Raw genomic sequence first — 10,447 nt, 5'->3', positions numbered from 1 at the left:
GGCTGCAGTGATGCTGAGCAGTCATCAGGAGCTGGGAAAAGGTGGGGGGTTAGTCAATGTCTTGTTCAAGGGCTCTCTTTTGTGGTGCCCTAGCTTAGATACAGGGACAGGTAAATTGTTCATAATGCTGGGGAATGTTTTATTTCACAGAATCATGGGATGATGTGAACTGGAAGGGACGTCTGGAGATCATTTCACCCAACCCCCCTGCTAAAGCAGGGTCATTCAGAGCAGGTTGTCCAGGATCACATCCAAGTGGGTTTGAAATCTTTCCAGAGAAGAACAACTCCACAACCTCTCTGGACAGTCTGTTCCAGGGCTCTGGCACTCCTTTTTTAAGGAAGTCTTCCATTACGTTTAGACGGGACCTTCTGTCTTCCAGTTTATGCCCATTGCACCTTGTTCTGTCACTGGGCACCACTGCAAAGTGACTGGTCTGACCATCTTGCCCCCCACCCTTTAGATATTTATCAGCTAAGACTTCCTTTCAGTTTGCTCTTCTTCAGGCTAAACAGCCCCAGGTCTCTCAGGCTTTCCTCATAAGAGACACTGCAGTTTCCTCATCATATTTGTCACCCCCACTGGACTCTCTCCAGTAATTCCCCATCTCTCTTGAACTTGGGGGCCCAGAACTGGACACAATAATCTAGATGTGGCCTCATTAGAACAGAGCAAAAGGTGAGGAGAACATCCCTTGACCTACTGGTTTTAATGCACCCCCCAGAATCCTTTTTCCCTTCTTATATTCCTGGCTGACGGTTGACTTGTCCATTTGCTCTTGCAGGCTGGCTTGGGAAGGTGGCAGGAGAGTTTTGTGGGGCAGGAGAAAAGGCACCACCAGAGTTTCTCCAGTGGGTTCTAAGGCAGGATGCCAGCCACCCAAGGAGATGACATTCCTGTCAGTGGGTATACAAGTGACTGCACTGCAGCCCCAAATATGGCATCAGCAGTGGAGCTCCATGAAGGCAGCTTTACTGTTGTGCCACTGTGTTGAGTATTGAGGATCAGTGTCCAGCCATCCAAAGATGCATTTCCTACACAACTATTTTGATAATATCTGGAAAAGAGAAGGAAAGGGATCCAGGCAATTTCTATTGGGTTTCACCACTTAGGGTTTGTGTCTTCCACTCTCGTGTGTCCTGTAGATACTTTGTTCTGCTGTGGAAACAGCCTGAGTTGTGTAGGCCTTTGTCTGGTATTTGGCTGTCATTAAACAGGTAGTGGAGACATTCAACAGATTTCACCCAGTGAGTGGAAAGCTGTCAGGGTGATGTGCTGGTAGGCTGTAGGTTACTGTGTGGGAGCTGGGGCTGTTTGCTGTGCAGTGGCTGACTGCGGTTTGTTTGGAGGAAACCCAAAGTAAACTCTTGTACTGCTCTTCTGCGCTACTTCACACACCACTACACAGGGATAATGTGGGGGCAGGACAGCCCAAGGATCATGGACAGTCCCCAAGAGCTATCCCCTCACCTAGGGACCCTCCACAATGTTTGGCTTGAGGAGGTGAGTGAGGCTCTTGCAAGCTCATTGATACCAAATAGCCCTAAAAAGCAGCAGCCATCTGTGGCATGAAGTCATCTATGCTGTGACAAATTATCTTCTCTCTGTTATTAACGATAAGAGAGGTAATAATCCTCCTACAGGACTAATTACAGCCAGTGAAAATATGGTAATAAAAATAACTCCCACTGCAGTATTTGAAGAGTTACAAATTACATGGAAAAAGAGGCTCATGTGAATAGCAATTATTATCTTGTGCATAGCTCTCCCTTGCCCCATCTATACCAATCTCAGCAAATCATGGTGTAATTAATCACAGAGGATTAAATGCTGCAGGAAAATGACTGGGAAATCATGTAGAAACAAAATTCTGATTGGTTTTAACTTGAACTACACTTGGGCTATCTGTCACAAAGAATTTATTGCTTGCTCCACTTCCTACCTGCCAGCCCTTTCTTGCTGCTGTCAGAAATCAGTGTGATTTCCCTAAAAGCTTCAGAGTCTGGCTGTTTTCTGGGTGTCTTCTGGTATTGCTCAGATGGATCCATGTGGATTTGGAAGCAACTCCCCAGTTCTCTGGGATACATGTTGGGAAGACTTGGATACTCATCTGTCTTGTTCAACACAAAATACTCTCAGAGGCCAAACACTCAGATGCAGGTTGTGGCCAGCTATCTGCTGGGAGGTCATCAGCCCAGCTGTGCTGGTGGTGGTAATCCTAGAGCCTACCACTTGCCAGAGCTGCACATGGCTGTCTGCCAGCAACATGGACGATAAACTCCTCACCATTAAGTTACCTTGTCCTGAATGCCTGGACTCTGTAATTCCAATCATTGCACAGGATTTCTTCCTCTTCACGCCTTGGTTTTGGCCAAAGATGGTAATGAAAATATGTTTGTGTTGGCAAACAAGTCAAAGTTCCTCCAAAGGCCACTCCTCAAACTGCTTGTAGTTGAACATTTGGTATGTGTCAAGCTCCCTGGGATACTGTCATTCTGCTATTGCAGTCTCTGATGATCTCATCTTCATTCCCTGAAATAAAGCCTGTTAGCTAATGAATTTCCTAATGATTGTGTGAGTAATTCCCAAGTAAATGGAAAAAGAAAAAGCTACTCTTTGCTATAAATGGGCAGGTTTAGAACAGACATTTCTCTTTTGTCTGTTTTATCCCTGTTTCAGATTTGGGGTTTATACTTTCCTGTTTCTTAAAGATTTTTATTATTTTTTAAAAAATCCTTTAAAATTCACCATGTGGTGCTGTCAGCTCCAAAGTGGTGAGCTTGAACAACGGTTACACCTGCAGTGAGTTGATGTCATCTCTTTGTTTTGATATAGATTGATATAAATATTAATGATTGCCACCAGGGAGCACAGTTAGGTGCTGAGTGACCTGTGTTTTTAAGCACTCAGGTAATTCCCATGGAATTTCTTCATGCTGTCCCATCAAATGTGTTTTGCTGGTCCTTTACTGAGATCCTTGTCTCCAAACTTGTGTATAAAGCTGCTGTGAGTGCAACAGCTTTGGTCTGTTTACCCTTTTCTAGCCAGCAATGAATAGTTATCAGATTAGGGTAGTTCTAACTAAAACTTGAACGACAACAGCTATATGCATAGTAACAAAGCTTTTAGGAGCCCTATTTTAGCAGCCACTTCCCCACAAGTTCTCAGGAATGGCTTGCAGCTTGTGGACAAACAGCAATAGCTGAGAACATATACAGGCAGCAGAGTTCTCATTAGACACTCAGGACAAGCTTTGCCTGTGGTAATTCTGTCCTGGGACATGGCCAGAGCAATGCTGCTCCAAACAGTGTCTGTGGGAAGGTGAAGGTGATGATGTGGGGAAACAGAGCAAGCATCTGTGCCTGCCCTGGAGGTCCCCAGCTGTCACAGCTTGTGTCCAGCCATCCTGCTGCCCAGAAGCAGGCACATGTACACCCACACAGAGTTTGAGTCCCTGTAGTAGTTTGGGCTGAGTGCCCTCTGCTACGGGGGTGTTTCCTGTGTCCAAAAGTCCAGCCCAGTGGGTGGACACAGGAAATTAGGTATTTCCCACCATGATTCCCTGTACCACTGTAAAATCCACGGCGGGGTCTGGCACTTGCTCTTTTCCTTCCTCTCCACCACCCAGTAACTGGGAGAGATGTCTCCCGGCCATGGGCCTGGCTAGGCCCAAGGCCACGGGGGGAATGGGCAGTCTCAGATCTGGCCAGCTGAGACTAGCCTAGTAGTGGGGGGGGGGGGAGAGGAAGAAGGAGCCCTGGGGGTCTTGGGTGCACCCTCAGGTGGGGATGGGATGCTTCTGGGACTGTTTTGGGGTTTCTTTTGTCACTGTGCTTCTGGCTTTCTGTACACACTCACTGTTTTTCTATTTAAACTTTCCATCACTTCTGCAATCCATTTGTCTGAGTCGTTATTTCTGCCCGTGGTGGGGAGGGGGTTTGCCCCAACCCGTCACAGTCCCCCACTCAAATGAGACCTCCACTGGACTGCAAGCCCCTGTGCCACTGCTTTGCCTCTTGCTGGTTTGGTGGTTGTTCTCTAAGTAGCCCCTGATGCTACATGAAACTCGTGTGGTTTCCGGTAATGTCTGTGACTTGAGCACTGCCACGAAGAGGAAGGAGGAACTGCCACGCTCCAGCAAGGAAATGAATTTTGAGATCTGTTTGGTTATTGTGAGCTTAGAGAAACCTGGTGTACCTTAGCCCTGAGCTGCAGGGTCAGCTCTTGCAACAAGCTGTGTGCAGCCTGTATCACTCTGCTTCCCAGACAGCAGCATTTTGCTTCTACCACTTCTATGGTAAAACTGTTCCAGTATTCTCAAATATGTTCTTAAACAGCTTCCTAGACTGTAGCAATTCAGATGTCTCTGCAAATTGTTGCTCAGTGCAGGTCTGTCTGTAGTCCGTACTCCTCTCTTGTCTTCAGCTTTGTTGCAGAATGGCTTGCAAAGACATGGTTCTATGGAACAATGGTTTGAACAGAGTATGTAGGCCGGACTCCATCTTGTTATTTACTGCTCACAGTAAGCTAGTGTGTTGATGCAGCCAGGCCACCATGGCCTCGTAGCTGTGCTTGCAGCTTCCTGCAAAGGATAACAGGACACCAAAGCAAGGTCACTACGCCCTTACAGGCGATAACAAGTAAAGAAGAATGTGAAACCGAATTCTTGTGATTATCTCATCAGGATGGGAAAGCAGGATGTTTAACCGCAGAAGGTGGGGTTGGCAGCTAGGCTACTGTATATAAGAAGTGTCTGATGCTCAATAAAGTTGGATTTCGTGGATCATATTGATCGTTGGCGACCCCTTCCTGCGGCACAGCTTCACAAAAAGATGGATATTGTGAGTGAGTGCAGCACTGTCACACTTACAGAGCCAGCAGAGATGCAAGATAGTATCCTCCTTCATGCCTGGGAAGAGGTCTAAGGAGGAAACTGTGATTCAGGAAACCTGAAAATTAAACCTTATGGGTATCAACCTGGAAAGAAAGTTTCAATTTAGCACTGAGGATGCTGAGACACCAAAAAACAAAGAAAAAGCAAAACGAACCCTTCACTGCTTGAGCTCTTAAAGCCACTGAAAGAAGACTTGGTACAGAAGCAGGCTGTTCTCCATGTAGAAACCTCAGTAGGAATCAGGGAAGGGCTTTGGTTAGCTGGAATCATCAACCTCTTTCCTTGTCCTAAGGCTCAGGCAGTTGGGTGCATGACAGATGAAAGCTCCCCCTGAACAGCAAAACCATGACACAAAAAGGGTCCTTGGGATGCACTGCTGTGAAAAATGTACCCTATGAAACTGGTCACTGACACATAGATGCACAAATGTTATTGTCTCAAACATTAAAAGAGTTCTTCTGGGTTTTGTCTCTTTGTGTGGGTTTTTCACCCCCTTGTTTTCCTTATGTGCCTGTTTTTACTGTAGAAGAGTAGAACCACCACAACCTCCAGAAAAATTTCCAGTCCACCACCATTGAAGCAAGAGGTCCCTGGAGAGCTTCCCTGGTCTGTTCTTTCTCCGATTGCTCCAGCAGGACTTCACACAGTAAAGTGTTTACCTGATGTTTAGCCCCATCCCTGCAGCGACAGCTGGGTATGTTCTGGGGTGCAGACAGTCTCAGACTGCTGGCATTCAAGGTGATTTTTTGCATTATTTTCCCAGTCATAAAAGCAATGTTCAAAGAAGAGGGTTGATAATAGGCTGTGAAAACAAAGACAAAGCCTGGGCCTGTTAAAGCTTCTGAAAGTGTACTAAAAGCTACAGAGGTCCCTGTGCTCTGAGTGTTACACACATTTCCAGCAAGTTTTTCGGAACTGGGAAAGGGCAAATGCAGGAGTGGTGTCTCAGAGCCACAGCTCTCCCCTTCTGCTCTTTCCTGTTGCTGGGTTCACACAAAGCTGCTCTGCAGGGAAGTCATTCTGCCCCTGTACTCAGCACTGGTCAGGCCACACCTTGAGTGCTGTGTCCAGTTCTGGGCCCCTCAGTTTAAGAAGGACATTGAGACTCTTGAACACGTCCAGAGAAGGGCAGCGTGGCTTGGGAGAGGCCTTGAGCACAAGCCCTATGAGGAGAGGCTGAGGGAGCTGGGGTTGTTTAGGCTGGAGAAGAGGAGGCTCAGGGAAGACCTTACTGCTCTCTATAACGACCTGAAAGAAGGTTGTAGCCAGGAGGGGGTTGGTCTCTTCTCCCAGGCAACCAGCACAAGAACAAGAGGACACAGTCTCAAGCTATGCCAGGGGAAGTTAGGCTCAAGGTGAGAAGAAAGTTCTTCACAGAGAGAGTTGTTAGCTGTTGGAATGTGCTGCCCAGGGAGGTGGTGGTGGCACCATCCCTGGATGTGTTCAAGAGGGGATTGGATGTGACACTTGGTGCCATGGTTTAGTAGTCATGAGGTCTTGGGTGACAGGTTGGACTTTATGATCTTTGAGGTCTTTTCCAACCTTATTGATTCTACGATTCTGTGCGCCCATGGCCATGGGTGGCCCCAATGCAGCACAGTGCTTGTATCTCGAGGCACTGGCTGTGGGTGTAACTCACTGAAAAAGTCACAGCTGAGAGACAAGGCCATTGTTGTAGGGTGCTCACTACTTCTCACTTATGGCAGCAAAACCTGGGTGAATGTAGAATCATAGAATGGTTTGGGTTGGAAGGGATTTTTAAAGGTCATCTACTCCAATCCTCCTGCAGTAAGCAGGGACATCTTCAGCTAGATCATGTTGCTCAGAGCCCTGTTTGACCTCATCTTAAATGTTTCCAGAGAATGGGGCATCTGCTACTTCTCTGGGTAACCTGTTCCAATGTTCTCAACCATGTTCTGAAAACACTGAGCCTGGTGTCTATTGTCTCTTTCTCCTCTGAGGGGTTCACATGCACCAGGGGAAACGTTTAGGGGTAGGTGATGAACAAGCAGGGTGTGCTGGGGCACTTCAGCTATGTACGTCTGGCTCCCAAGAGTAATTCTGGACTTGCTGTAACTATTTTGTTCATCTATAAGTATTTCAAATGTCCTCCAGCATGCCCCCTCACCCCAGCCATTCACTCTAAACACCTTACAGTACGGGAAGTCATATGTGATGCTGCAATAACGCTGATTATGCTTTTCAGGACAGCTGTTTACAGTATGTAGGAATGTCATTAAATAAGGAATCTTCTCTTTAAATGTATAGAGACTCATTTACTTGGGAGCTCTGGAGCTTTGCAGCAGTCACTAAGCCATGAGGAGCAGCCATGTGAAGGGAATCCTTTCCCTTTGGCAAGCGTTTGAGCACTGATCTATTACAGGCATGGCTCAATGGTCTGGTGACACTAATGCCATTGACATAGGAAGCTCTGTCAGCAGCCACCAAACAGGAGAGGCTGCTTTGTGTGCAGGGAACACACAGCAGGTTCCCAAAGGGCTTCCTGGGTGTACACTGAGTTGCAATTTCAGGAATTTTTCCTTCTCATCCCCAATGGCTTTATCTTGTCCTCCCATGACACTTTGCTGTGCTTCACTGTAGGATCCAAGGGCCTTGTTCCCATATGTCCCCAGCATGCAACATCTGCAGGGCCAGGCTTCCTGGAGGGATCACCATGGTGTGACAGGCATCAGTAGAGAAGGGTCTCTGGAAATACCCTGTCTACCTGCATGTACTGCTCTGTGATATTTTTCTGGAAATTAGGGAGTTAAATAATCAGCCATCTCTGAGAGTGACCCTGGGGATGCTGGGAAAGGGGGTCCGTGGAAAAGGCTGAATGTATTCTGGTCTGTAAGCTTCTTTCAGATAAAGTCCTTTTGAAGTCTTATAAAATGTCTAGCAGATAACACCTTTACTGTGCTGGAAGCCTGAAGTACTACTGCATGCCTGGCAAGCTAGGCAATGTAGATACATTGTGGTTTACACACATGGCAGCTGTACATCCCACTATGGTACAGTTTGGGGGGCATTTTTCTTCAAGGTAAATGGCCCAAGAGCCTTGGCCCCCCCACTGAGCTGTGCTTTCAAACCACCACAGTTGCCACTCTTGGTTTGATCTGGTTCAAACAGGTCAAACCAAAAGTGTGAATTTCCTCTGCCCCTGGTGTTAGTCACACCTGATCCATGTGATATCAATGGAAGCATCTACCAGACAGACCTCAGATGAGCCAGTTTCACTTCTGGCTAATTTCAAGTTAATTTAAGCTTCTCTTCCCCCAGATGAATTTTACCTTTGTGTCAGCAAAGTACTTCAGCTCAAGATACTTAAGATAAACTTCAGGAAGGCTACAAACCCACTAGGTACATGGAAGGGCACTCTTCCCGCAAGTGTGGGAAAGAGTGATAAATGTGGCTTTTGTTTGATCTTGCATAAGTTTGTATCTATTTAATTTATTGTTATTATTTTCATTAAATCTACTATACTTTTTTTCCCTCCCTATCCCTTCAGTCTGTCTCCATTAATCCCTTTCTCTTCCCTTTGGGAAAGGATGGAGGTACAGTATCTGTCATTGTTTAGTGGCCAGGCTAGCCATAACCTTTGACAGACAGTATTTTCAGAGCTGGAGACTTTAAAGCTCAAGTTGTTTTGGGCAGGAGTGACTTCTACTGTGTAAGTGCAGGACCTAAAAATGACCTGATCAAGCATAGGAGCTCAGGTGCTCCTGTGCTGCTACTGCTGACAGCCTCCCTCCAAGTATGGGCTGAACCTTTCCCTACAGAGGGTCTTGAGTCCATGAGAGCTCTAAGAACCCAAATGTCAAGAGGAAATGTTGTTCTCACGAGGACCTGCCCACACCCCAAGTGGCTAATCCAAATTTCAGAGAGGGTGCAAACTCCTGCATTTAAAAACTGTCTGAACTGAAAATGTTAATGTAAAGTTTAGAAATGACCTTTAGGCACCTAGTTCAGACACTGTTTTGCCCTGAGTAAAACCAACCCTGTATGGTTAGGAATGTAGGTGCATTCATTGCCCACAGAGATCACAGTATCACAGTATCACAGTATCACAGTAACTAAGGTTGGAAGAGACCCCAAGGATCATCAAGTCCAACCTGTTCCAACAGACCTCATGACTAGACCATGGCACCAAGTGCCACGTCCAATCTCCCCTTGAACACCTCCAGGGACAGTGACTCCACCACCTCCCTGGGCAGCACATTCCAATGACGAATGACTCGCTCAGTGAAGAACTTTCTCCTCACCTCGAGTCTAAACCTCCCCTGGCACAGCTTGAGACTGTGTCCCCTTGTTCTGGTGCTGGTTGCCTGGGAGAAGAGACCAACCCCCTCCTGTCTACAACCACCTTTCAGGTAGTTGTAGAGGGCAATGAGATCACCTCTGATCCTTCTCTTCTCCAGGCTAAACAATCCCAGCTCCCTCAGCCTCTCCTCACAGGGCTGTGCTCAAGGCCTCTCCCCAGCCTTGTTGCCCTTCTCTGGACACGTTCAAGTGTCTCGATGTCCTTCCTAAACTGAGGGGCCCAGAACTGGACACAGTACTCAGGGTGTGGCCTAACCAATGCAGAGTACAGGGGCACAATGACCTCCCTGCTCCTGCTGGCCACACTATTCCTAATACAGGCCAGGATGCCATTGGCCCTCTTGGCCACCTGGGCACACTGCTGGCTCATGTTTAGGCGGGTGTCAATCAGCACCCCCAGGTCCCTCTCTGTCTGGCAGCTCTCCAGCCACTCTGACCCCAGCCTGTAGCTCTGCATGGGGTTGCCGTGGCCAAAGTGCAGCACCCGGCACTTGGACTTATTAAATGCCATCCCATTGGACTCTGCCCATTTGTCCAGTCGGTAGATACTGCAAAAGAGCCTGCAAGCAGAGCATAGATCAGTCTCTGGTTAGAAGAAAAGCAATCAATGACCTGAAATAAGGAAAACAGATCAAGGGGAGGTCTCATGTGGCAAAAGGTTTTCAGTGAAATTACCGTAAGTGAGAGGAGGGGAAAGAAGAAACCACAGCTTTTTAAATTAGGTACACAAGTAACTTGAGCAGAAAATTTCTTTCCTGATCAAGCAGAGACCATAGTTTATCATTTCAGTTGGAAAAGATCTCCAAGATCACTGAGTCCACTCGTTCCCCCAATACCACCATGCTCACTACACCATCTCCCAAAGTGCCATGTCTACATTTTTGTTTCAACGCCTCCGGGAATGGTGACTCCACCACATCCCTGGGTAGCCTACTCCAATGCCTGACCACTCTTTCAGTGAAGAAATTTTTCCAGGTATCCAGCCTAAACCTCTCCTGGCACAACTTGAAGCAATTTCCTTTTCATCCTTTTGCTAGTTCCTTGGTAGAAGAGACTAGCATCCATATGCTCAGAGTTACTGGTCCCATTTGTTTCTACATGAGTATCTAGTTCTGTCCAGCTGTTAAAGTGTCACTTCAGATCTATGCTAGAGTAGGAGTACAGCCTGCAATTAGTGAGAAGTACATGAATTTTGAAAAGTCAAAAAGTGTGCTTGGAATAGTCCCGGGGAAG

This window comes from Dryobates pubescens, chromosome 13 (assembly GCF_014839835.1).
Source record: "Dryobates pubescens isolate bDryPub1 chromosome 13, bDryPub1.pri, whole genome shotgun sequence".
Classification (NCBI taxonomy): Eukaryota; Metazoa; Chordata; class Aves; order Piciformes; family Picidae; genus Dryobates; species Dryobates pubescens.
Note: the sequence above shows the minus strand (reverse complement) of the source record.